At 47.5% G+C, this 27127-nt stretch overlaps 1 protein-coding gene across 5 annotated transcripts in view; it reads right to left on the bottom strand.

The window, feature by feature from the left end:
- PURA (purine rich element binding protein A) overlaps positions 1–27127 on the bottom strand; it is a 126500-nt gene that overhangs the window by 39932 nt on the left and 59441 nt on the right. For 2 of the 5 annotated variants that reach the window (XR_003318547.4, XR_008957512.1), the window contains exons 3-5: positions 23827–26806; positions 11939–11976; positions 6730–6951 (exon numbers count right to left, since the gene is read on the bottom strand). The gene's annotated coding sequence lies outside the window, so the exon portion shown is untranslated. Of the gene's footprint in view, positions 1–6729; positions 6952–11938; positions 11977–23098; positions 23125–23771; positions 23793–23826; positions 26807–27127 lie in introns of those variants that run through there. The other 3 variants (XR_008957515.1, XR_008957514.1, XR_008957513.1) reach the window with 3 other exon arrangements.

Below are 27127 nucleotides of genomic sequence, written 5' to 3'. Positions count from 1 at the left end.
CCAAGTCTGTGGCCGTGACTGCAGAAGACGCCTTCAGAGCTGTCCCAGTTGCCTCAGGCCCGTGGGCAGCGGGGGAATGACACTCAGCAACTGGCTGCCCCACCCGGCCCCTGAGAGCTTCCTGTCCTCACCGCCCTATGCACCCCCAAGCAAAAATTCAGAAAATTCATGTGGGCCAAAGGAGAGTACTAACTTCCTCAAGCCAATGTGCCATAAACTGTACAAGGAATATTGCTTTATTCTTCCTCATACTCCTGTAATCCCCATTTTACAGAAAAGGAACCGGAAGCCCAGGGAACCAGAAACTCCACCTGGATTCCTAAGCAGTGCGGTGTTCGGTGGCACCATGCAGCGTCCTTGCTGGGACATTCTGTCATCTGATACCTGGCAAAGAAGGTTCTGACTGGACTTTATCTCTGCTGGAAAGGCTTCCCAGGGCAATGAAAGGGCCTGATCGGAGTTTCTGATGAAAAAAAGCATGAAAGGCTCAAACAAGCCAAGCTGTAACTCCACACCCCCAGCCAATCAGCCAGAGATGCCAGACCGTTAAATTCCTTCCCCTTCCATCCTCATGACGACTGATGAGAGCAGTGTCACACACCAAGAAGAGCGTCCAGAAAGAGAAATATGCCATTCTATCGCCACCCTGCCCCCAACTGCTGACCTTGGACTAAAGGAGAGGCCACTCTGAGCTTCGGGGGTTGGTTGGCCAATGACCCAGTAGGGCACTCCTGGAACAGGCACTCCCCTTTTGCATCTTCAAATTACAAAGAACCATAATAAGGTCACTTTGAGTTCCCGACTGACAGGCCTAGAAACCCGGTTCAAAGGCCAATTGGGCTTTTGAACTCCATGGGGACATCCCAAGGACTATGCTGAAATAGAATTTTTTCCATTTTTTAAAAAAAGATTTTACTTATTTGAGAAAGAGCAAAAGAGAGCATGAGTGAAGGGGAGGGGCGGAGGGAGATGCAGACTCTGGGCTGAGCAGGGAGCCCACTTGGAACTCGATCCCAGGACCCGGAGATCATGACCTGAGCTGAAGACAGAAGCCTAACCGACTGAGCCACCCAGGCGCCCCAAATTTATTTCATTTTAAATCAATACCTTGCCAGATACCACAGTCCGAACCCAGAAGAACATGTACAAAGCCCTGGTATCTGGACTCCCAGGAGGTAAACAGCATGGGAAGGGGCTCCAAGGTAAAGGGACCTGGAAAACTCGCATGAATTCACAACCACCTTTCAAAATGGTGCTGCTGCCACTCATCCAACACACATTTACTGAGCACATGCGACGTGGCAGGACTGCCTTAGGTGAGACAGGGATGAAGGAGAGAAAGACAGCCACTGTGAGGTTTCCGAGGCGAGGCAGGCAGGCAAGGGTCAGGGAGGTCAGGTAACCGGCCCAGGTCCTGGTGTTGGTCAGGGGGTTTGTAGATTCATCATACTTCCCCTCGCCTCTGCTACTAGGAAGCTGATAACCCTGCTCTGAGCTACCAGGTTTTTGTGTTTGTTTTGTGGGGGCTGGAGGTGGTGGCGGCAGCAGGGAGACGGGAATGGGCTGCAAAGAAGGTATTCTCCTGAGGCAGTGTTCGAGAACTGCCGTGGAATCTGATGGACCACAGCACTAGGACTGAATAAGGAAAAGCATTTAGCTTGGAATCAGGACTTACATCCCAAACTCGCTGGCCCTGGGCAAGTCACTAAACCTCTCTGGGCTTCGGTTTGAATCTCTCTAAAAAGAGGGGGTTAGCCCAGCAAGGAATGGCAAATGGCTTCATCTCATCCACCAGTTCAAGCCTATTCCCAGTGGCTGCCCAGGGTGCCGGGGTAAGGAGGATACTGAGGCCACATTCAGGCTAAGCGGAAAGGGCCAGTGACTGAGGTCGGCCAGGAGCTTGGCAGGTGACTAACCTGGGTGATCCTCTGAGGACTTCCGCTGCTGCGGGGGCTGGGAGGTAGCTGAGGGGGTGTCATTTTAATCTTGGTGACAGAATTTTTTAAAACGCTCTTTCACTACTTTCTAACCAACTCACAGAACCCTCCTTCAATAGACAGATTTCCTGATATAAGACTAGAGATACTGCTGTGTTTTTCACTTTAAACCATTCCATTACTAAGGCACAGTCATGAGAACCTAGAAACGGCTGTGGTAGTGAGAATGCCTCACTGAACAGGAGTCCACCTATCGCCACGGGGACTTGGTGTAATGCTTGCAAAGATCGCCCAACACAGACGCCAGGCTGCAATGGGGCTCCTCCACTCCCCTCGAGTCCCGGCTACACAGACCCGTGGCTGTGTGCACCAATGCAGTGTGCAGTGCTATTCCGAGCCTTCCGGACCTGGGTGGGGAAAAGGCCTGGCAGATCATTGCAGGGTAGTGATGTGAGGCTTGGGGCAATCTGGGTGAGAGGTACAGAGAATCATCTGTACTATTTCTGCAAGGCTGTTCTAAGTCTGCAATGGCGTCAAAATTAGAAGTTAGTTTCTTTTTCCTTTCTTTCTTTTAAAGGCAGGCAGGCCAACAAACAAACAAACAAACAAACAAACAAACAAAGGGCCTGGCAGCTTCCACCTTTGCACACGGACACTGAAGGGTGAAGGAGCCCAGCTACCCGAGGCTGCTGTGCTGGGAGGATGCCCAGCCACACCCCACTGAGAGGCCATGTGGAGGAAAAGGGGGGAAGGAAAGACATCAGGTGTGGGGTTTTGTGGGTCTTTAGGATTTGAAAGAACAATTACTCATTATGATGAACGGGAAGTACAAGATTTCGCTGAAACAAACAGCTGACAGAATATGGCTGAACTTCAATTAAACCTTAAAGGGAAACGAGAGGGGGAAACAAAGCCAGTAAGAGTGGAGAAGCCCAAGATGGGTCTGGAACACACATAACGACAGTAGCACCTAGTGATGAGCTCTGGGTCTTGTAAGTGACGAATCACTGAATTTTACTCCAGAAACCAATATTGCACTGTATGTTAACTAACTAAAATTTAAATTAGAAAAAAATAAAGATGGTAGCATCTAAGTGTGGGTATCTTCTGACCCTCCGGCCCCCAGTCAGACTGCCCCTGGGCTCCCATCCCCCTCTCCCTTCTGAAGGTTCTGCTAAACCGCACAGCTTCTCCATACCGCACACGCAAGCCAGCCCGACAGTACCCTTTCAGACATGCTATCAACATAAAGCCTGGAGGATAGTTTGTCAGGCTCATTCAAGGTTAGAACGTACACACAGTCAACCCAGCACCCCAGTTATCATCTAACTTCCAGCCCCGGAGATGGCATGGGGAGCACAGATGGAACTTTCAAGCCAAGCCCTGCCCCATTACAGAATCTCTAACTTGGGATGGTTGGTTACGAAGCAGTATGTCGACCCCTCCACCTGTGGCAAAATGCCTTCGATTCTGGTTTGGCAAGATCCGACTACCTGAATGGGTTTTCTGGACCTAATTCCTCGGGCTGAGGTGGGTTTCAGGTTCTTGGCTAAATGCTTTTGTTTCCTGAGTTCCTTTTCATATAGCATCCCTAGTTATTTCATTAGGATTTATCTTCCCACGTATCTAAAACTATTAGAGGTATTTTCTCCTATTTTCTCCCCTTTTCGAACAGGGTTTTTGGTCCTTGCATTGCCTCTGTCCCCTCAGAGTCCCTTTTTTGTCCGTTCTGGTCACCATCCATCATTGTGGAGCCTTTACTCAGGTCTCTGGTGACCCTCTGCTGCTGGTTAACACTTCCGGCTGAGAGACTATCACTTCCGGGCTGTCTTGACTCCCCACCAGTGGCGAGCGCCTACACTAGCAGACCAGACACAACACAAAAAGGAACTGAACTCCGAGAGGGGAGGTGCTGGGAAAGAAGCCTGTTGGGGGTGCGGCTGAAGCACGGGGGACTGGTCACGTCTACCAGAGGGGTGGGACGCACAGGGAAAGCTTCACAGAGCGACATTTTGTGTCACCTCCGAGGCGTGTGGGTTGGGGCAGAGTGGGAATGAGGGGTGGAGATGGCAGGGAAGCGGCCCTGCCTACGTCGAGATGCCGACGACAGCCCGGACTTGAAGCGGATGTGACGACTGACGAGACAGCGGTGGTCTGGGAAGGGGGTGGACAGATCTTGTCCACGGGGAGGGCTGGGGATGCCGTGAACTGTTGGGAGCAGAGTGCAGTGGGGTGAAGTGTCTGCCAAGACGGTCACTGACAACTCCTCCGGCTTCCCGTTCCCATGTTGTTCCTCTGGAGACGGAGCTAATTTTACATAAATGTTGGTAATAGCCATTACTTACTAGTCGTAATAGCCAAGCAAAGTGTCTGTCAACTAATGAATGGATAAAGAAAACGTGGTGTAGCCATAAAATGGAATAGTATTTGGGGACACAAAGGAATGAAGGACGGACAGATGCTTATGCACGGATGAACCTTGAACACATTACACTAAGTGGAAGAAGCCGGTCATAAAAGCCCACACTTCACGGCGGTAGCATCTAGTGACGAGTGCTGCTTGTTGTAGGATTCCACTTATAAGAAATGTCCACAACAGGCAAATCGACGGAGATAACAGACTAATGGAGGGGGAGGGTTAAGGAAATGGGAGCTATTGGTAATGGAGCTGGGTTTCTCTGGGGGTGATGAAATGTTCTGGAATTACAGTGGTGATGCTCATACGACTCCAACTACAGTAAAAACCACTGGATCGTACGCTTGAAATGGGTTAAGTGTATGGTACGTGAATGATCTCTCAATGAAGTTGTTACTAAAAAAGGTGGGGGGTGTTGATGACATCTAGTTCCCCTCTCATTGAATCCAGCCGCGTTCATGACTTGCTTTGAACGAGAGAATATGGGTTAGTGATGCTGGGCCAGTTCCGGGCCTACCCACGAAAAGGCTGGCCAGCTTCCACTTTCACCCTCCTGGAAGTGAGCTGCCATGTAAATAAGCCAGGCTAGATGACAGACAACAGGTAGAGAGAGGCCGCATGGAGGTAAACCAGGACCCCACTCACGTGAATGAGGACGTCCTGAGACACTGCAGCCCCAGCCAAGCTGACAGCTGAACTAAGTGACCCCAGGAGAGATGACATAAAACCAACTTTCAGAATCATGAGACTAAATCACTGTTGCTTTAAGCCACGGGGTTTCGGGGTGCTATGTTATACGATGGGTAACTGACACACAACCTCCCCAAGCCCTGGGTTCCAACTCTGTAATGGGGGATTAAAGCTACAGGGCTCTTGGCGAGGTTACACGAGGCCAACAGCAGGCACCAGGCTCAGGAAATACTCATTGTTACAGTTATTATTAGTACATATCATCCCAGGAGCCCCGACACACTGCAAGCGTACCCTTGGGAAGCCCCATGTGCACAAGCACCTGCTACCTCCATCACGTAGTTCCCAAAACACCGGTTTCCAGAGAAAAACAAAGGTATTTTTTACTACAATTTCTGTAGTACAAAAAAATGAACTTTGAACCACAAAGAGACTAAGGTTCTGCTTAGATTAGCCAAGTACCCCAGGTACCTATCCATTCCACACACCCTTATTAAGTCCTTACTGATTACCAGACGCAGACTACCAGCAGCTCAGAAGACCTTCCCTCCCTTGAAACAGCGACAGTTACCACGTAGGTGTCCGTTAACAGAAGGGACTAGACACTTGCACTTCACTGGAGATGCACCTGCAATCGTAGATAAAAATCTACAACCATCCCCCTGGAGAAAAAGGCTCTAGGTACAGATTCCGAGGCCAAACCATCAGGATTCCAATCTGGAATCTGCCCTTTTAGCGGGGTGACCTGACCCACGTCATTACTCCACTCTGTGACTTTATGACTTCACCGTAAAGTGGGAATAACCTCACGGGACTGTTGCAAGGACCCAATGTTACTGTAAAGAAAGCTTTCAGGAGACCCCGGGGCACAGAGCGAGCACTCCGTAATCATTAGCTATTCTAACAACCTGAAGACACTAGAACACAGCAAGCATTCTGCAAACCAGAAAGTCACAGAACAGTCCTAACAGTCGCCCAGACACCAAGCACAGCTCTTCTCAAGACGTTTCCATTCTAATCCTTCACAGACTGATCCTTTTTGTAAAACGCACCATTGCCTGCCTGAATGTCACCGCCATGTCCAATTGCTCTTAAAGTTCTTCACTGTTTAGTCTCACTCTCTGTACTTCTCACAGCCGTCTGCAGACTGGCACTTGTCCGCACAGCCAACTTCGAGCAGCACTGTCCTGGCGCACGAGGACGACTCATAGGCCTGCTGAACACTCAGCGAGCAGGTGTGAGAGAATCACGAAAACACAGCAGTAAAGAAAATCAACCCAACAGCTGGAGCAAGAGGATGACTTGCGGGTCAACAAACCGAGAGAGCAAATAATCTCGACAGGCCAAATCTAAAAAACAAAACTGGCTGCCAGAGCAAGACCCCCCTGGGACTTTCCCCCAGCAGTACTCCAGAAGGCACCCCCAGAAACACGTCGCCCTGGAAGTCATCAGCGCCAGAGGGATCAGAGACAAAGCAGGCAGAACTGACTCAGGCCTCCCGAGAAAAAAAGTACTTCTCAGGAGTCAGAAACCATCCGAAGCAGTCACCAAGCTTTGGGAAAGTCAACCACGACACACAAACGCCCGAGTTCCTTCTCTGCGGAAGAAAACATGCAAACATTTGCTCTGCTGACGTGGGGCTGTGCCCAGGCACACCCACATCTACACAGGCCCCGTCCCCAGTACCTGTGGTTTTAGGAGGCTCCTGAGGTCCGCCCTGCCAGCCGTACTGTGGATATCCTTGGTAGGGGTACCCCTGAGGAGGTGGGTAGGGGCCCCCCATAGGTCCTGGAGGGTAGCCCTCTGGTCCCATCGGTTGCGGTGGATAAGGTGGGTACGGGGCCGTCGGACCAGGGCCCGGATACGGTGGAGGGTTCCCTGGGTTCATCAGGGACCTGCAGAATGTACCTAAGAGACAAATAATGAAAATTACTTTCATCTAATCTGTGGAAATCATTAGGAAAAAAATTTCAACTCAAGAGATCATTTACAAAACACCTTAAAGGTTACAAACCTCTTGTAAACCTTTGGTTCTGCCCACTGTTTCCTTCTCACCATTCCCACAACTGACAGATATCCTCTGTACCTGTTTACTCGCCTTCTCCTGCCTGCCTTCCTCACTAGACTATAGGCTGTGGCAGCAGGGATCAAATCACCTGTGGATCATCACCATGACCCTGGAGCTTATTAGCATTATGCCTGGTACGAGAACAGCATTTTTTAAAAAAATTCTCTGAAATGTCCACAAATGTGAGTGCACAGCTCTAGGAAGAAGGCAGCAAGTGTAACAGCACTAATTGTAAGTCCCATCACTGGGGGCTAACCCGGCAAGAGAAATCCTCCAAAAAACAGGCCTGGGCCACACTGGAATCTTCTAACAAACAGCACTACTGCCGTGACTGACCAGAGACCCGCGGCTCTCAGCAGCTGAGCTGTGTGCTTAGTCCTCACTGGACAGAGGGCAGAGCTCTCTATGCAGGACACTGAGCATGTCCTCAGATCATCCGGGTTCTCACGACTCCGGAGGGCTCACCAGGAGCCCTCACAATTGTGTTTAATGGTGCCTGTTCTTGGTGGTTTGCTTGTCAGGGAGACCACTGCTTCCCAGCCCCCAAAGACGTGTTAACCATTCTCTTGATTGGCCTTGAAGTCGCAGGGCCAGCATCTCCTCTCCATCGTCTCTGCAAGCCCTGCGGTGCCGGGCAGTACAATGACCTGATTAAGAGCATTACTGGGGAATGCGAAGTACATACCCCGGATGAATGCTGCGTTGTACTGTAACCCGTCTGCGGTACTGATGTTTAACTCTTTACCTACTCAGGGGTCTTTTATCCCCAACTAAACAGTAGGTTAAGAGAAGGCAGACTCTCATAGTCAAAATTTAGTAATTTCACTATTCCTTCTTATCACAGTAATCAATAAATTTGTAAGTGACTCTATAGGAATCCGAAGAATAAAATACCCATAAAGTAAGGTTCCTTGGAAAATCCAGATTAAAATACAGTGGACTTTGCAGGTTGCCTGCACAACAACCATATCCCCCTTCATAACAGCGGTCAGATTTCCGGTCAGGTATCCATCCACTCTTCCCTCCATAACAGCTCCAGGATGAGCCCGGGTGACCTCAGCCAACCCAGGTCACTCTCTCCCCCTTTTCATCAGGACTGGTACAAGGAATCCAGCACTAAGTCAATCACAAGTGGCAGTCCTTGGCCAATGGGACTGGTTCTGAAGTGGTTTGGTAATTAAAAGCTTGGGGTTCTTCTCACACACTCCCGCCCTTCCTCTCCCCGTAACCTGAGCGCACACAGTCTAGCAAGGACACGGCCTAGAGAACTGCTGACAGCCAATCTGCAGCCCTGAGGAAGCCCGCCCGAAGATGAAGAGGCGCTTCAGAAAAGCAGAGAAGAAAAAAAGAAAAGCGCTTCCAGAAGACTTCGTAACGGTTCATAAATCAGGCAGAAACCTAGCCTAACCTAAACCATCTCTACAGAATTTCCAGTTCTAGGAACCAGTAGTAAGCAAGCTAATGAACCCGAGTGACATTCAGGCAAGCACATAGTCACACGGTGCTGACCGTGCCGGCGCTGCGCTAGGTAATGGGGTACAGAGATAGGTATGGCTCAAACCCATCCCCTGGACACCTGGTTAAAAAGGCAAACATAGCGTAGGGATTTTTAGAAAAGGTGGTAAACAGACAGGTGGGCAGGAATAGGGGCTTAAACCAGTAGGAGGAGGTGAGAGTGTCGCGTGAAGGAGGTGATTAGAAACTGAAGCTTTATAATATGGAATCAGAATGGCTTGAAGGTCTCCATCTTGATCACATCTGCATTCTGTCCCTCATTTTAGAGACTTATTTTTCCAGAGGCCTAACAGGGATTCTGGAAAGAGAAAAAAAAAAAAAACACAAAACAAAAAAACACACAAAACAAAAACAAACCCTCGAGTTCTTTCCCTTCTCTGCTCTTGGCCCGCATGGCATCGCAGTCTGACCTGGGAATGGCCTTGCTCCTTATCCTAACGCAAAGGCTCATGGTGACTAACACTGCAATATTCACCGAATCTGGGGACACGTATGTAACCCCAAACCACTTCTGCATTTCCTGTCTTCTACCAAGAAGGCTGTGGAAAACCTGGTTTAAAACAGAAATCAATCTCATCGGCCCTTCCTGTCCCCCAAATGGCCGCTCCATTATTTACTTGTTAAGTCGCAGAAGCAGAACACGGCCGTCATAACTAGCTTTCCAGTAATTCAGTGCAGCGGGTGGGGGCTCCTCTGAACTGAACTAATCCCATCAAAACTCTATTGTATCTTGATTGCTCCAACAAAACCTTGCAGTAATGGTCAGTCTCACTCTAGCAAGGTCTGGACCAAACTCTGCAGACACTGCCCTTGAGAAGGGAAAAAGAACAAAGTGCAAAGAACGATATCACAGCCTCAGTCCTCAACGTTTCATGTCTTTCCTGGATCCATCTACTTGCATCTATTCCCCATTATCCTGTGCTGGTCTCTCTCTCTGAAACCCTCGAAACTCCTCCAAAAGGATGTGTCCTCTCTCCTTCTCCCTCAATACGCTTCCCACTCAATTTTGGTATGTACCTTTCTCCCTCTACCTGAGGACTCACTTAATGTCTAGGGGGGGAAAATCCCATGTGCTGCTCACAGAGGCGCTTATAAAGAACATAAACCATGCAGGGCTCCAGCTGCCACGCCTCCCGCCCTCTTGGGTCCGTTTGTTCCCAAGACACCCAGTCACCTTAAAGGGATAAAAATCTGGACCTATCTTCATTTTCCTCTAAGTAGTAAAAAAAACAAATAAAAATTAAAAAATCTCGGTAAGAGAAGAGGGAGAATCACAGAAACAGCATCTGTGCTGAGATCAAAGATCCTGAAGCTGGCATTTGCAAAGCACAACTTCCCCTAGTGGGAATCAGTCGGGAGTCCCAAGTTGGTATACAAGCCAACCGAAGTAAAAAAAAAGATTACCTCACACTGACACAGTCTAGTACAAACCACTCAGTGTAATCAAAACACAAATGCGCTTTAAATTCAAGGTATAACATCTTCCCTTATCAATTTGGTCAGGTGAGATGCAAGCCCTCCTACTACCCGAGTGTGTTACACCGAGGGCCAAATGTAAACTGGAGGTCGTACTATTGAAGACAAATCAGAGCTGCAGACGGGAAAGCTCAAATCAAGCAGCAGCCAAGATCCACTAACAGACCGCACTGAACACGGCTATCCGGCGTCCCCATCAAGACATGCTCCAAAGCACAGCATCAGCGGTCACTCAGTCATACCGTGAGAAGAGCAGGGACTGCGCTTTCAGGAAGCAGTCCTGCAAGATAAGACCACTAGAAAGGACCTCAAAAAGTAGAGACATAGGAAAGAACAATTTTTTTTTCAAAGCTGTCCTTATTTTTTTTAATTACAAGATACACGGTAGCCTGGCATTGACCCTGAAGGGAGAACAGTGAAGAATTTTCCTCTGGAAAAACTAAAAAGTCCCCGTGGAAGAAGTATTACTGATACCGGTATTTGAGGAGACTCCCAAGAAATGACTCACCCAGTCCCCCCGCAGCAAAGCCCAGGCACACGGAACTCTCACTCTGTATTGCAGAATACACAAACGAATGGACAGAAATTATCAGACATTTGAGGAAAGTCTCAAAATAAAGAGCAAAACAGAACACTTTGAAGCATGATGTAGTATTAAGTATAAAAAAATTTTAGCGGCACCTGGGTGGCTCAGTCTGTTAAGTGTCCAATTCCTGATCTCAGCTCAGGTCTCAATCCCACAGTCCTAAGTTCCAACCCCCGTGACAGGCTCCACGTTGCGCATGGAAAAAAATTTTTTAAGCTATATATTCAGCGTGTTCCCATTTTCTTCTTCTTTTTTGGCGGGGGGGATTTTATTTATTTTTTTGTGAGAGAGAGAACGTGTGCCTGAGCGATGGGGGGGAGAGGGGGTTGGGCGGAGGCACAGGGGCTCAATCTCAGGACCCTGAGATCATGACCTGAGCCACTCGACCTACTGAGCCACCCAGGAGCCCCAATCCCATTTTCTTTAAACTAAATATTCATAACTAGATTAATGTACAGAACGAAGAGGCCTACGACAGACACAGACAGTAGTCACTTAATTGTACAGAAAGGCACCACTACAATTCTGAAAGTAAAAATTAGTCCTTCCAAAAGACAGTGCTGGATATTCTTGCAAAAGGGGGGGGAAATGAACCTTGACCCCTAACCTTATAAATAAAAAATAATTCACACTACATCATGGGCCCATATATAAACACTACAACGATCAAGCCTTCACAAGTATATAATATATTCATTTCTTTGGCACTATTTACCTTAGGACCCAGCAACTCTGCTCTCAGATGTATAGTGAAGTGAAACGAGCACAGTAAGAACATTCAAAGCCGTTTTATTTATTATAGCCCCAAAGTGGAAACAGTCCAAAATGTTCGTCAACAGAACAGACAGCTTACGGGATATACAAGAGAAAACTGTCCGTCAATAAATTAAAAAAAAAAAAAACAATTACTCCATGCAACAGCATGGATGACTCTCGCAGATGATGAGTAAAAGGAGCAGATTCAACAGACTCCACACTGTATGATTCCATTTATACGACGTTTAAGAACAGCCAAAAGGAATCTACAGATACTGACTGCAAGAGGCACAAAAGGAGCCTTCTGGAATGATGGAAATGTCTGCATCTTAGGCTGAGTCATGTTTACATGACTACTACAGACTCACTGAGTTGTACATTAAGATTTCACACTTGAAGTTGTACAGTAACTGCAGACGGAATTTGGCTAGGAGGAAAAAAACACTGATAGTGTTTTTCCCTGGGTGCTGCAATTATGGGCAATTGTTACTTACTTAGACTCTTCTGTATTTGAGAGTTTCAAGAAGGGAACCTATAGAGTAAAAAAAAAAAAAAAAAGAAAGAAAAGGTTCTCTTAGTGCTTTCAGATATTTTCATGCTACTCACTTTTTTCTAAACCACTAGCATGCCTCTGCAGACCTCCTATCTACCCACTTGCAGCACCCCGATGTCCCTTCCCACTACTCATCGAACCTTTGTTGGTAACGTATTTATATCTGCTCTTCCCTTTTTACAGTAATTTCTGTAATTATGATTCTTTTTTCACAAGATACTTCAGCTACTTAAGTTCTTGAAATGTTTTCTTTCTGCTTCAAACTAAGATGTCACTTGACTGAGTACCAGACATGTGGTTACAAAAAAAAAAAAAAAATTCTGATGATTGCATGGAGGCTTCCCCCACCCTGAAACTGTTCTTATCGTCAAAGCCACAAGTCATGCTTATCCTTCTATCCTTACATATACTCCTTCAGAATTTATAAAATTATCTTTAAAGTTTAAAAGAATAAGAGCAGATCTTACTCTAACAACCTTCTTCTGTGTCTTTTTTTTTTTTAAACTCCCTCATTAGCTGGCCTTTTAACAGGATCCTTGCAGAAAGATTTAGATTCTAAGTTCCTCAATTTTTCTTGATTCTCATACCCGTAATTTTGGGTATGGTTTGTTGAGCTAAAAAAAGCTCTAGAATTACTGGGTTTGTGCTGTTCTGTCCTCTCAGGTTTACGGTTTTCATTAAATTTTAGCACTGACATGTTGGTTTATCCCGTTCACACAGTCATTTGTTCATTCCATAAATACTTCTAGAAGCACCCACTATGACCCAGCACCAGGGGTTCTAGGCACTATGGAGCTAAAGGTAAGCAGGAGACAGCTTCTCCTGGGACTAGTGAGAGAGGCAGATGTTAACACCAGCAATTATGAAATCAGGCTGAGAGAGGAAGCACTTAGTACAGCGGAGCTCAAACTAGAGACAAAAGATCAGGAAAGTCAGAGCTTCTGGGAGGAAGTGACTATTACACTGAGAGTTAAGCATAAACAGAAGTCCAACCACTCAACCTTCACCCTCTGGTCAGAGACAAAAACCTGTGAGAAAAACCTGAGTGCACTGGAGGAGTTGAATGGGTTCATTATGGCCTAAGGAGACAGGATGAGGCCAGGCCAACGGTCAGCTCACAAAAGACCTTACTAAGAACAGACTTTCAGGATCACTGCAGCTTCTTTTTTTTTTTTTTTTTTTTGGTTTTTTTTGGTTTAAAGATTTTTATTTATTTGTCAGAGACACAGAGAGAGAGAGAGAGATCGTGAGCAGGGGGGAGGGGCAGGGAGAGAAGCAGTCTCCCTGCCTAGCAAGGAGCCCAACACAGGACTTGATCCCAGGACCCTGGGATCATGACCTGAGCCAGTGGCTTAACCGACTGAGCCACCCAGGCGCCCCTGCAGCTTCCCTTTCTTTCTTTCCTTTTCTTTCTTCAAGAATTTATTTATTTGACAGAGAGAGACAGCCAGCGAGAGAGGGAACACAAGCAAGGGGAGTGGGAGAGGAAGAAGCAGGCTTCCCACTGAGCAGGGAGCCCCATGCGGGGCTTGATCCCAGCACCCTGGGATCACGCCCTGAGCCGAAGGCAGACGCTTAACAACTGAGCCACCCAGGCGCCCCTGCAGGTTCCCTTTCTATACTTATTACCTCTTGTAAAAGGATTCACGTAACTTATGTTTGCTTCTCTGATGCTACTGGCAAACCTCATCATTTGTTTATTCAACCGTAAACGATATTCAACAATATGAAGGACAAGGCAGCCTGGGATATGAGAGAACAAACCCTAGCTGGCTTGCTCTGGCCCTTCAGTACTGCCAGTCATAAAAATAAAACAGTCGTTTCCACTTGTCTGTTACTGCATCAGATGGAAAATGCGGGAAGTTCTCCAAATTTCTAGGGTGTAGCGAGGATAGTTTGGTTATTCAGTCTATACAAAATTCACTTTGGACAGCCACCGTGATGAGTTCCGCAATTTTACTGGAAAACGTACAAGAAGCCTGCCTGAATGACACCATTCGGAGGGGAAGTTGGGCCACACACAAGTGCAACGAGCCGAGTGGAGAAGCAGCGGCCCCAGCCACAAGAATGAGCATTCTAGAACCATGGGCCTGCTCCTAGGAAGAACTCCCTACTACTGACATGGACGTGACACAGAAGCCCTGGGGAGGAGCAACCACGGGGATTCACCTTTTCAACTCGGTAGGAGTTGACGTGCCCAACAACAGAGCAACAGCAGGAGACCTCTGAGAGTTCACTGTTACCACAACATGGGCAAGATCTTTGATTTTGTAACTTGCTCACCATTTGCTGTGTTACCATTTCCTAAGTTGCTTTTCTTTGGGGGGGCAGGTTGGAAGGATATAACCTGCAATGTTACTTCAGCATTGTCGAAATACCGATTCTGGTTGTCAACCTCCCAAATATTATCAGCCATCCCCTACCTCATTCAGGATCTTCTGCTTGCCAGAGTTCTACAAGGCACTGAACTGTCCTCACAAAATCCATGAGCGAATAATAGAGCATGTCTTTTATATCAACATGCCGGCTGGTGGCCTCTTTGTGGAGGACACAATGACAGAGCTCAGAAATGGCACCTTTCACTGAACAAGGGCATCAAAACGCACATGAAAGGGAAAAAAATATAATAGTGGATCATCCATCTCCGGAGGCCCTGTCCTAGAGTAATGAAGACCTTCATTTTTGACATACAAACTACAAAGGAGCCTAAAATCCTACAGTCTTTATTCATATGCTTTGCTAATGCTATTCCCGTAACTGCTTTAAGCCACCATCCCCAACGTTAAGCTAACACAAAGACAGAAGCGCACTCAACTTGTCCTGACACAGTAGACAAGGAGTAGTAAAGTCTGAAAAGTCATCTCCACATTAATTATCCACAGTAGTTTAACATTAGTTGAAGATATGACTACAGTTGGGGCACCTGGTGGCTCAGTCAGTTAAGCGTCCAACTCTTGGCTTCATCTCAGGTCACGATCTCAGGATCGTGAGACTGAGACCCAAGCAGGGCTCCACACTCAGCAAGCAGTCGGCTTCAGATTCTCTCTCCCGCTCCCTCTGCTCCTCCCCTCCCCTTCTCTGTCTCAGATAAATAAAATCTTAAAAAAAAAAAAAAAAAAAAAAAAAAGAAAAGAAAAGAAAAGATGACTACAGCCAATCAATCTTGCCTCCCTCCAACATTAAACTCAGTGTGCAGGTTGTAGCATTCTTCCAGCCTTGGAGACTTTGAGGGGATCCAGAGAAGCTGCCTTCAAGAGAGGGTAACATAACCGCTAAAATTGTTGTATAAAGCTGTCCGTAGAGAACCTCTGGCGGGATCCAAACCTGTTGCTCTATAAAATCTGTATCTACAACATTATTAAATGGTCCTTAAAAAAATAATTGCTACATCAAAAGATCTACCAACAATTAAAATAGCCCCCCTAAGCTGCCCAGCCATAGGTATCCCATTCCTCCCTAATGTTTGGAGGAAACTTTATTTTTTTATTATTTATTATTTTTTTTGAAAGAGAGAGTGTGCAAGCACGAGCAGGGGGATGAGCAGGAGAAGCAGGCTCCCCGCGGAGCAGGGAGCCCGACGCAGGGCTAGGATCATGACCTGAGCCGAAGGCAGACGCTTAATCGACTGAGCCACCCAGGTGCCCCCGAAACATCCTTTCTTTTTACTTAGGGACCATCCTGTTTTCTTACGTACTCGTCAATAAAAGCATGTTTTTAAGTGAAACCTTAAATAAATAAAAACACCCTCTTCTTCGAACCAGCAATTTCACCTTTAGGACTTTATGTTACAGATAAACACTAGTTCTGGTGTGCAAAAAAAAAAAAAAAAAAAAGATGTGTCTATATATATTACACACATATATATATATGCACACACACAATTTTAAACCTTCTCCACAGATACTACAGCATTTGTTCATTATAGCCATATAACACATCACACACAGGCGCACATACACACAATGTCTAAAATCCTAAAGGGCCACCAATATGGGAATGGTTAAATAAATATATCATGAAACTTACAAATCGTGGCGTTACTATTTGGCCCTTAAAAATGAGGCAGAATTACGTGTGCTGATATGAAAAGATGTCAACATCCTGAAAAAAGCAAACTGCAGCACAAAACATTCTATTACCCCATTTGGGTTTAAAAATAAAGTTCTATTTCTAAACCTGAATACATTACAGTTATATTAATGATTATAATTATTCATTTAACTGTACTTTCTTTTTATATATACATTTCCACACATATTTAATAATGAAAGTTAAAACCCCTACTGATCATCTTTGGGTAGTCTGCCGCATGGCTTTTAGGAGAAAATAATCCATTTCATAACCCACTAAGTAGAAAGCCAGGCTTCCAACAACCAGTTAACTACCACTGAGAAAACATTCTGTTCTAGTCACCACCTGGAAAACCCCAGCTCCAGACCAGGATCAACAGTTGCAAACTGTCTCATGGGTTCCAGGACCACTTCACCAAGGGCCCCATTTCCAGCCTTTATTAGTCTTGTATGGTCCTCTGCAGAAACCACAGGCCTGCCTGGATGTAGGACTCATTTCTGCCTTCAGCTTCTGGAAGGACTCCCCAATGGTGGACCTCAGCTTGTCTGACAGCTCCCTACAATGCCAGCAAATCCTGACCACAACTCCCCTCCCCACACCACTGGGACCCCTAGTTGGGGGAAAGACACCTCCAGCCTCACCCAACCACTCGGCTCAGGGACGCTGGTCAGTAAACCAGCCACGATGTTATCTGCGAGCCAGTGGGGAAGTGAAGGTTGGCTCCTCCTCAGAAAAAAAGGTTGGGGACCTCTGAATTACATCTAGTCACCGGGACATATGGGACAGCATTGTAACTCTGGGACTTCAAACAGCCAGCCCTCAAAGTGACAATGGAGAGAAAATGAGGCCCAGCAAGAGGGAGCAGGGAAAGAGAAAGCAGCAGTGAACAGAAGGGACAGAAAAAGGGAAGAAGGCTATTAACACAGAAAGTGAGTTGGGGACATGAAAGGATAGGTTAGAGCACAGAGAGGAGGAGAAGGACCCAACTCTGCCCCCTGCCAAGTTGAGAGGACACACTAGAAAGGGACAGGTCCACCCCTCCCAACAAGCCTGACAAGGCCACTTCCCAGGCCAGGTCCCCCACCGGCACAGCCCCTGAAAGACCCGCTCCCCTGCCCCCTCCCAGAGCATTAGATTAGGCTTTGTGGGAAATGTGAAATCCTGATGGCTTAGGAAGAGGCCCCTACAGCTTAATGTGCCGGCAATTTAACTAAGCACTCCTGGTTCCTGCCGGCTACCAGGCCAGCCAGGGCTTTGCTCCGCCATTAGCGCGCTCTCCTGCCCCTGGGAGAAAGGCAGCAGCCCAGTCAGCACTGCGGGGCGCCTCTTAATGGGCGAGAGGGAACCTCACTTCACACCTGCAAGAGCCACTCCTGCCTACCCTGTGCCCGTGTGGGCCACACCCTGAGACACCACAACAGCCCCAGGCAGCGAGGTCTCCCCTCCTTTCTTCATCTTCATTGGACTTTGAGAGCAAAGGGCAGTAAGGCCAACTGAAGTTCGAAAAAACAAACGCTAGGTAACTCCAGATTTCGCTCAGTACCTCCACAAAGAGCTACTATAAATGAGGAAGACGGGCTCAAAGTAGTAGAGGGCACTGATGAGTTTTAAAAAACAAAAACAAAGCTGCCTCCGCCCGGAAATAAACCCACGCTTAGATGGTCAATTAATCTACGACAAAGGAGGCGAGAATATACAATGGGGACAAGACAGTGTCTTCAACAAATGGCGCTGGGAAAACTGGACAGCTACATGCAGAATGAAACTGGACCACTCTCTTAGCATACACAAAAATACTCAAAATGTGAGACCTAAAACCATAAAACTCCTGAAACAAAACAAATGTAGCAATTTCTTTGACACTCTAGATACGACTCCTCAGGCAAGCCAAACAAAAGCAAAATTAAAGTATTGGGATTACACCAAAATAAGGAGCTTTGGCAGGTAGAAGAAACCATCAATAAAAACTACTGAAAAGGAAAAGGTATTTGCAAATGATTGATCCGTTAAAAAGTTAATATTCAAAATACATAAAGATCTAAAAAAAAAAAAATTCACACACACACACACACATATGATCTTATACAACTCAACACCAGAAAAACAAATCTAATTAAAAAAATGAGCAGAGGGCCCAAAGAGACATTTTTCCACAGAAGACATACAGACAACCAACAGACACTTCAAGAGATGCTCAATGTCACTCATTATCAGGAAAATGCAAATCAAAACCACAATGACATAGCACCTTACACCTATCAGAATGGCTAGAGTCAAGGACAACAAATAACAAAAAGACAAGAAATAAAAAGTGTTGGTAAGGATGTGGAAAGGAGCCCTCGTGCGCGTTGTTAGCGGGAATGCAAACTGGTGCACCACTCTGAAAAACAGCATGGAGTTTCCTCACAAAGTTAAAAATAGAATTACCATATGATCCAGTAATTTCACCATTGGGTATTTACCCAACGCAAACAAAAAAAACTAATTAAAAAAGATATATGCATCCTATGTTTATTGCAGCATTATTTACAACAGGCAAGATATGGATAGAGCCCCTGGTTGGCTCAGTCAGTGGAACGTGTGACTCTTGATCTTGGGGTTTTGAGTTGACACATGCTTCCCACATGACCCTGCCCAAGGTCCCGATACTAAAAGCTGACTTGTAAAGCACTGTGTACAGCATTAAAAATTTAATGTGTCAGGGGTGCCTGGGTGGTTCAGTTGGTTAAGCGTCTGACTCTTGATTTCATCTCAGGTCTTGATCTCAGGGTTTTGAGTTCAAGCCCTGCATTGGGCTCCATGCTGGGTATGGAGCCTACTTAAATTAAAAAAAAAAAAAAAATTAATGTGGCATAAGTCTAGCACCTCTTCCCCGGTCGTCGTCTTCCCAAATAACTTTGCAGTTAATTGTTTCCCATCCCTATCTTTCTTTGAGCAATGAGACCATGTGGTCTGACAGTTTTCAGTAATGATGTATCTTCTGGACCAACTCTCTGGGGACGACTAATGATTCTTCAGCATAAATCAGAGAACTAATGATAGGCCTTATGAATACAGCAGTACTCCCCAGTGAGTGAATTCAGGTAGCTCAAACTCTCCTCCCACCATGACTACCAACACTGCCTTAAACCATTTAATTAAGCCTTCGCAAAAATATCAATCATCCCTTGTTTTTGGCAAAGTCATACCACAGGCTTACTGTCCACAGAGACTGGATTCAGACCATTTGTCTCCCCTGCTTTATTTATTTTTTTTTAATGATTTTTTATTATATTATGTTAGTCACCATACAGTACATCCCCGGTTTCCGATGTAAGGCTCGATGATTCGTTAGTTGTGTATAACACCCAGTGCACCATGCAATACGTGCCCTCCTTACTACCCATCACCGGTCTATCCCATTCCCCCACCCCCCTCCCCTCTGAGGTCCTCAGTTTGTTTCTCATAGTCCATAGTCTCTCATGTTTAATTCCCCCTTCTGATTACCCCCCCCCTTTCTTTATCCCTTTCTTCCCCTACCGATCATCCTAGTTCTTATGTTCCATAGATGAGAGAAATCATATGATCCCCTGCTTTAAAGATGAGGGCCCATCCAGTTTCCTAACTCGGGTTCTGAGGCCTATATAAATACTAATATTCCACCTATGTTTCCTAAAAACTACACAAGAAATCATTCCAAGTTCATTTCCTTTCGAAGAGTCCTTTGTAAATAGTGCACAAAGTGGTGTGAACCTTTTTCGCTGGAGGGTCAACTCATGCCCAATCCCTTCGCTTCTATACTGCTGTTTAATTGCTGACTCCCACTTTATAGCCAAGCCAATTAGTAGCCTTGGCCAAGCGCTGGGAGCTTGGAGGCCTGTAACTCAGAGCTGCCCGAGAAAAAAAAGCCTCTTCCATCAGAACTCCCCCCCTGTGAAAATCATGCCTAGCCAACCAATGACAGAAGCCTAGGAGGTGGATGTTGTTTGTAGTTCTGTAGAGCTCCTGGGCACGTCAGTAAGCTTGTGAGCATCTGAGCAGCAGTACCGGAGGACTGACTTAGGATACAGGAATTTTAAAAGATGACTATTTCATTCCTCATTTCATTTAGGAAGCATTACTATGCACTTTTTACCTCTGATGAGCATAATAACTAACTCCTTTCGAGCTGAAAGGATATTGGGTAGAAAGCTCCAGAAAGCTTCACACCCAGCTGTTACTGGCTTACTCTAGGCACTCTAAGAGAACGAGAAAAGAGTGGGGAACCAGCTGAACTGACTTCCTTATGAAACACAAACATGCACTTACCCTCAGGCCTCCAGATCTTGATTATAGGCTTATCAATAACCAAGCCCAAATAGCCCAGAAAAAAATCAACAGAACACCTCAGAGTCTGAATGAAGCTTTCACAAAAATTTAGAATGTCCATCTCTTTTTTACTTCACTACATCTCAAAATACACCATTTATCCAAGAATTAAAAAGATTCAGCTTTGGAGGAGCTCAAATTTCATTTAAGCCTCTCATTAATTCTCCTCGGTACCCCTGGGAACCTCTGGGAACGGAGTCCTGACCATTATCCCCTTTCAAGGTCGAGGAATGTTTCTCTCCTGAGAAAGGACAGCCCTGCCCAGTGCCCTGGGTGACCAAGGCCAAGGCTGAGAATTCTCCCTGGCTCAGTCTCTGGCCTGTACCCCAGCCTTGCCTCTCACCTTGGCTCAGAGCCCCTTAAGGGAGAGCATTCCTGTTCCTCATCACAAGAAGAGCCAGCCCCGGTGTGTATCATACTTATGTTTAGGGAAACACACGAAAATATTTTTCCTGACAAGTCATATTCTCTACCAACGGGAAAACTTGTGTGGGTGGCACGGGTGAATGAAAGTGGAAAATTTCCCAAAACTCTTGGCCTACTTAATGGCCCTGACAGCACATAGTTACGGTGTTGGGGGGTGGGGGGACGCTGCTTCTTTCCAAAGGAAGCATAATTAGTTGGCTGGTTCAAATATTTCCAAGGAGATTTAGAAAATGGTTAACAATTCTTCTTAGATGTGGCCAAGAAATCTAACCTCCGGAGATTCTAAATATTACAGAACTCCTGCAAAGACCCTTAAAAATCAGTATCACAACAAGCCCTGCCACTTGTTACCAGGAAAAACTCTTCAGTGAGCAGTAAGGTGTGGTAAACACCCATTGCTCAGGTGACGAGAATGGCCTCACTGATCCGAAGGGAGGTTCATTTTCCTCAAGTGCCAACCCCCCCCCATGTGCCCTCCCTTGAGTGCTGTGCTGGTTTGCGCAGCACAAACCAGCTGCAGCCTCCTTCCCGAGTTCTCTGCAGTTCCCTGAACTACCTTTTACTGTACAGGATCCCTAGAGGTCCAATTCTATTTTCTGCAGCAAACATAAAACAAACTGCTGGGAAGGTTCAGCCATTTCACATCCTCCCAGAAAACATCAATTGCTAAGGTTCAGTATAAAACGGACAGCAGTGGGGCGACTGGGTGGCTCAGTCCTTGAGCGTCTGCTTTCAGCTCAGGTCATGATCCCAGGATCCTGGGACTGAGCCCCTCGTTGGGGGTCCCTGCTCCTTCCTCTCCCACTCCCCCTGCTTGTGTTCCCTCTCTCTCGCTGTCAAAATCTTTAAAAAGAATAAAATGGACAGCAGTGCCTTTTTTTTTTTAAGGTCACAGAATAAGCAAATTTCAGAGCTGGGAAAAAAACCATAAATCAGCAAATCATTACTCTCCAATAATCAAAATTTCTTGTTTCTTGGGAGGCCCGGGTCGCTCAGTCGGTTAAGCGCCTGACTCCCGATTTCCTCAGGTCATGATTTCAGGGTCAGGGTCGCAGGAACAAGCCCCGCGCGGAGCTCCGCCTGGAGCCTGCTTGAGATTCTGTCTCTCCCTCTCTCTCTGCCCTTCCCCCCCCCCCCGCATGCCGGCATTCTCTCTAAAGAACAAAAAAGGGGGGCGCCTGGGTGGCTCAGTCGGTTAAGCGTGTACCTTCCGCTCAGGTCATGCCAGGGTCCAGGGACTGATTCCTGCATCCGGTTCCCTGCTCAGTGGGGAGCCTGCTTCTCCCTCTCCCTCTCCCTCCCGTTCCCCGCTTCTGCGTGGTCCGCATGCGCGCGCGCTCTCCCTATCCCTTTCTCTGGCAAATAAATTTTTTTAAAAAACTTGTTTCTCAGGAAAGTAAGACAATGACCAATTAACACTTAAACAGCCTTAAGCTGAGAAGCCCAAAAGCGGAAGGGAGAATGTGTGAAAGGGGACCTTTTAGTTCTGCAATTAACAAAAGCCTGAGACTCCTTTCAGTTTCCCCAATGTTCCATATTCATGTTTTGGGCATTTATTATCCTTTATTAACTTCCCCCCATTAACTGTCCTACTAATCACTTGGCATTTGGATTTCACTCTGGGGATACGGAGTGTTTTTAAGACACTCTGAAACCTCTGAAGGCCGAGTGCTGTGAAGAATACAACCCTAGTGTTTAATGAGGGGGGGCAAGCTCACAGATAGACATTAAATTCGGTCAAAAGAGACAACAAGAGGAGCACAAGGCTGGCTCCGTCAGTAGAGGTGCGACTCGATCTGGGAGTTGTAAGTTCGAGCCCCTCTTTGGTATAGAGATTATTTGGGAAAAAAAAAAAAGTCTTAAAAAAAAGAGGCAATAAGAAAAAGAGCTGCAGCTGGGTGCTTCCTTCCGACAGGATTTTTTAATCTAATAATGGCTGGAATACAGGCACCTGGCTGCAGGCGTCCTCGTTATATTTCATAAGCAGGGGTCGCAGAATCCCATCAGACTACAATTCTAAGCGTTGTCACCTCTTTCCCAGGCTGTCGCAACAGCCTCCTCAGTGTTTCCCCAAGCCAGATTCCCCCTACCCCAATCCAGCCCACGATTCAACGGCTCCCCACAGCACACAAACGCTCGGCCGGGCACTCAAGAGTTTTTCCTAACCAGCCCTAACCTAATTCTCCGAACTTTTTTCTCCGCAAAACAGCCCTAGCACTTGGTCCAGTCAGTCACCCAACAGTCTTTTTTCCTTTACCTCCAGCGCAAGGCTCGCGGTCTCCCTCCGCGGAGGTCCTCTCTCCCTCCCTCTACTCTTCCAACCCCCAACCGCTGCGGGCAGATTAGTCCCCACCCCTCAGGACTCCACTCAGATTTCACCTACACCAACAGGTCCACTGAGATCCCAATCACCCCCCCCCCCCCGCCTCAAGAATGAGGACTCCTTCACCCCCCCAACACCTTCTCTGAACACCCGGGCCTCTGCTCCCAGCCGCGGGGCTCCCGAGCGGCCTCCCGGCCCCCGGCAGCGCCTCAGAAATCGCAACCCAAGGCGGAGAGCTGCAGAAGCCTCCCGCACAAGTCCCCCGGGACGGGGTGTGGCGAGCCCGGGTCGGAGCACGCCGAATCCCGGCATGGCGAGGCCCGCTGAAACGCGAAGCCCCTTTAGACCACGGCCCAGAGGCCGGCCGGGCGGGCGGCGCAGGATCTCCACCCTCCCAGCCTCTAACAGCGGAGCGGCGACCCAGAACCGGACGAACAGCCGCGGGGCTCCCGAGTGGGCTTTGGGCCGGCTCCCGGCCCCTCCCCGGGGGCTGCGCACACCCCAGCCTAACTCGGTCCATCCCGTCCCGGTGCCTGCCGCTCCAGGGGTGCTCTTTGGGGAGCTCGCGGACGCGCCAAACCTCCGAAGGGCCCTGCCCGCACCTTACCCGCTCCCCGCTCCCCGCTTCCAGCTTGGCTGGGCCTGCGTCCGCCCCGACTCACCTCTCCTCTTCGAACCCGCAGGGCACTGGTTTAGTAGAGACCTGCTCCGACCAGATGAGACCGCACCAGATGCACCGCACCTGCCACTGAGCGAGAGAGGAGCCGCGGCGCGCGTGACGTCACGACTGCCCCGAGCGCCGCGAGCTCCGAGTCACCTGATCACCCTGGCAACGCGCGCGGGGCGGGGCGAGGCGGGGGGCGGCGTCACAGCACGATCCCCACCCCCCCAGCCGCCAGGCCTCTGGGCGCCTGCGGGAGCGCTCCGGGTGGGTCGGCTCGGTGGGAACTGGAGGCGGGGTCCTGGCTTCCCTGCTGCCGCCTCTGAGCTGGGGTGGACCTGAGACTCCCGACAGGCGTTCGTTTCAGGTTGGATCAGTTTGCCAAGACTCCAGGTGATTGCCCCTCGCCGCTAATGCAGGTACCTGGAAGGGAGGCCCTGTGTCCCCGATGTATCCCGCTCAGTCAGGGTTCATTGTAGGCCTCTCCTGCTGGTGTCTTCTTGGTCTAGACCCACATAGTTCAGGGGTTTAGTTCCCGAGCTGTACCTGAGAGGAGTGGGGCTGTGGCTAACTGGATTGCTCTCTGGCAACTTTCCGTCATAAACGTCACAGCAAGTAGTGCAGCCTTTGCTAGAGAATGTAATAAGATCTCATTCATTCAGGCCCAGGCCCAGACTTCCTGTCCTAAAGGACTTCTGTTCCAACAGAGAGAGAAATGACCAAAACACTCCCGGAGCAAAGTCCAGGAAAAACCTGCGAGTCCTGCTTGCAAAGACTTTTTTGTTACTCATTTTAGAAATAGATTTTTCTCTAATGTCCTCCCCTCATCTTCTATAGCCATATTGCCTACACCTCTGTGACCGGTGTAGATCCTCAGCTTCAAAGTGAGAATTGAACATCCCGTGGAGGTCCCAGTTTGACAACCACTTTTTATCTCATCCTTGGCTTCTTGCTGATTGAATTTCATTTAAGTTTTACTCTCTTATTCCCTGCGCGGCTATGGAGGTTTCATACATATTGTCCTTCCCTCTCAAACTATGGGATTTTAGACCTGTCAAAAGGAAAAACCATAGGCCCCAAACAGTGTCGCTTTGGCCAAGTCCCAAACTGAGGCTTAATAACAGAAGCTAATTGCAGTGTCAACCTTTGCCAGAAATAAGGTCAGGAATTTCCTGATAAGCACCAATGAGGCAATCTGTCACGTGGTGCTCTCTAGCCCTCAAAGGAAGGTGGAGTAATCTGCATCATAGGAAGCCCTCTACTCTACCCCTAAGGGAAAATCCTTTCTTTTCTTTTGTTAATAACTTTCTCGCTCCAACCTACCTTCTATTAAAAAAAAAAAAAAAAACCTATTTTGTACAACTCCCCTCTACTAGGTAGATGGGATGCTGCCTGATTTAGGAATCATTTATTAAAGCCAATTAGACCTTTAAATTTCCTCGGTTGAATTTTTTTATTTAACAGATAAAAAAGTTATTTTATAATCAGTTTCTAGTGAGCGCCTTTTGCCGTTGCCCAGCTGATTGGCAATGCGCAGCTGACTGAGACATGTTCTTTGACGATCAAGAGCCGATGGGTAGTGTGTCTCATATCAAAGTACCACCTGTACTGTTTACTATTTACTTAATAGTTTCAAGTGATACTTTTTTACTTTTATACATTTATTTTTAAAAGAAACGCATATAAATGGGGAAAAAGACAGTTGTGAGGGTCATTTGTGTGGCTCAGTCAGTTGAGCAGCTGCCTTCCGATCAGGTCATGACCCCAAGGTCCTGGGATGGAGCTTCGAGTGAGGCTTCCTGCTCAGTGGGGAGTCGGCTTCTCCCTCTCACTCTGCCCCCCCTCCCCCCCCCCCCCCCGCTTCTGCTCTCTTGTTTGTGTGCGCTCTCTCAAATAAATAAATAATAGAAAAAAGACAGTTGTGAAAGGTAGAGAAGAAGAATCATGGCTTCAGACAGAGCTATACTAAGAGGTTGAAAACATGAGCCCGAGGTCCGAAGGGGCAGAGATTAGTGTGCAGGAAGATGCTGGGAGCAGGGCAGGGGCAGCGAGACCTGGGGTGTATGGCAGACCTCCCTGGAGGTCAGGGAGGGTGGAGGTCAGGAAGGGTGGGGGGAGAAATGAGCCTGAATGAGGTTTGACGGATGTGGTGGAAGGGAAACTTTGCTGGGAGCCAAGACAGAGAAGGGATTGGAGAGAAAGGAGAAGCAGCAGTGGTTTGGGGATCGGTTGCCGAAAGGGAGGGCAAGATAAAGAGAGATTTAGGAAAAGGAGCTGCGGGGTTATGGTGTCCTTCTAAGGTTTGCAGGGCAATACAGCATTGCCTATTGACCTCCGAGGAATAAAGGTCACTCACACACACCCCAAAACCATATTCGGACCATCAGGGGCAAGACCCACCCTTTACAAACACTGATGCAGGAGGAAGACCAGAGACCGTATGACCATAAGTACACTCTGACAGGAAGACTTTTTGGCAGGAAAATTTTCCAGGTCCTTGCGGGCAAGCACATGCCTCTGAGGTTCTAATGAGGGCAGGGCAAGATGAGGAAGGGGGGCTAAGGCAGGAATAACTGCTTTGAAAGGGAGGAAAGCTGCTCGTGCTAGTGGGACCAATGGGAGCTGTGCTGGGGAAGAGATGATGAGAAATGTTTGCGGTAAGGTCCCTGGCCGCTCCCCTTTTACTGAGTTAGTTGGGATTGAGAGGGCATAAGTATCAAAAGAAAAACAGAACATTTCCCACCCCCAAATCCACGTCCACGTCTATGTCCACAGTTAAGAAGTGCTCTCATGTGAGTACAAACCCAGAGAATGTTGCCAGCAGCAGCCGAGAACCCGAGAGACCAGGCCAGGTTGTACATCCCACACGGTTCTTTTCTAGAATTTGACCTTAAGTCCCAGGACTCAGCAGCGGGCCAGTGGTCGAAGTTGCTGGAGTTTCACCAAGTTTCTTCACAACAGCAGTGAGTTTCCTTCCAATCCTGGAAATGAAGAAAAACGTCTGTGTAAAAGGCCCCAACAAAGCATATTTTCTGTGAAAGTTCATGAGCCACAGAAGCCGCAATGGATTTTGCACATATGTGAATTCAGGAGAACCGTCTAAGGACGGCAGAGGCAGCAGGATGCCGTGGTTGGGGAGCCTGTGCTGAGATTTATCCATTTTACGAACGTGGCCAAGTTACCCACTTTCTCTGAGCCTCAATCTTATCTGTAAAATGGGGATAATAACACCTACCTCATAAACTTTATATGAAGTCTTGATGTAAGGAAGAATCCAGATTCATGATTTTTCGCAAGGCCGT

This window comes from Ursus arctos, unplaced genomic scaffold, assembly GCF_023065955.2.
Source record: "Ursus arctos isolate Adak ecotype North America unplaced genomic scaffold, UrsArc2.0 scaffold_5, whole genome shotgun sequence".
In the NCBI taxonomy this organism is placed as follows: Eukaryota; Metazoa; Chordata; class Mammalia; order Carnivora; family Ursidae; genus Ursus; species Ursus arctos.
Note: the sequence above shows the minus strand (reverse complement) of the source record. Positions and strands in the feature narration are given on the sequence as shown.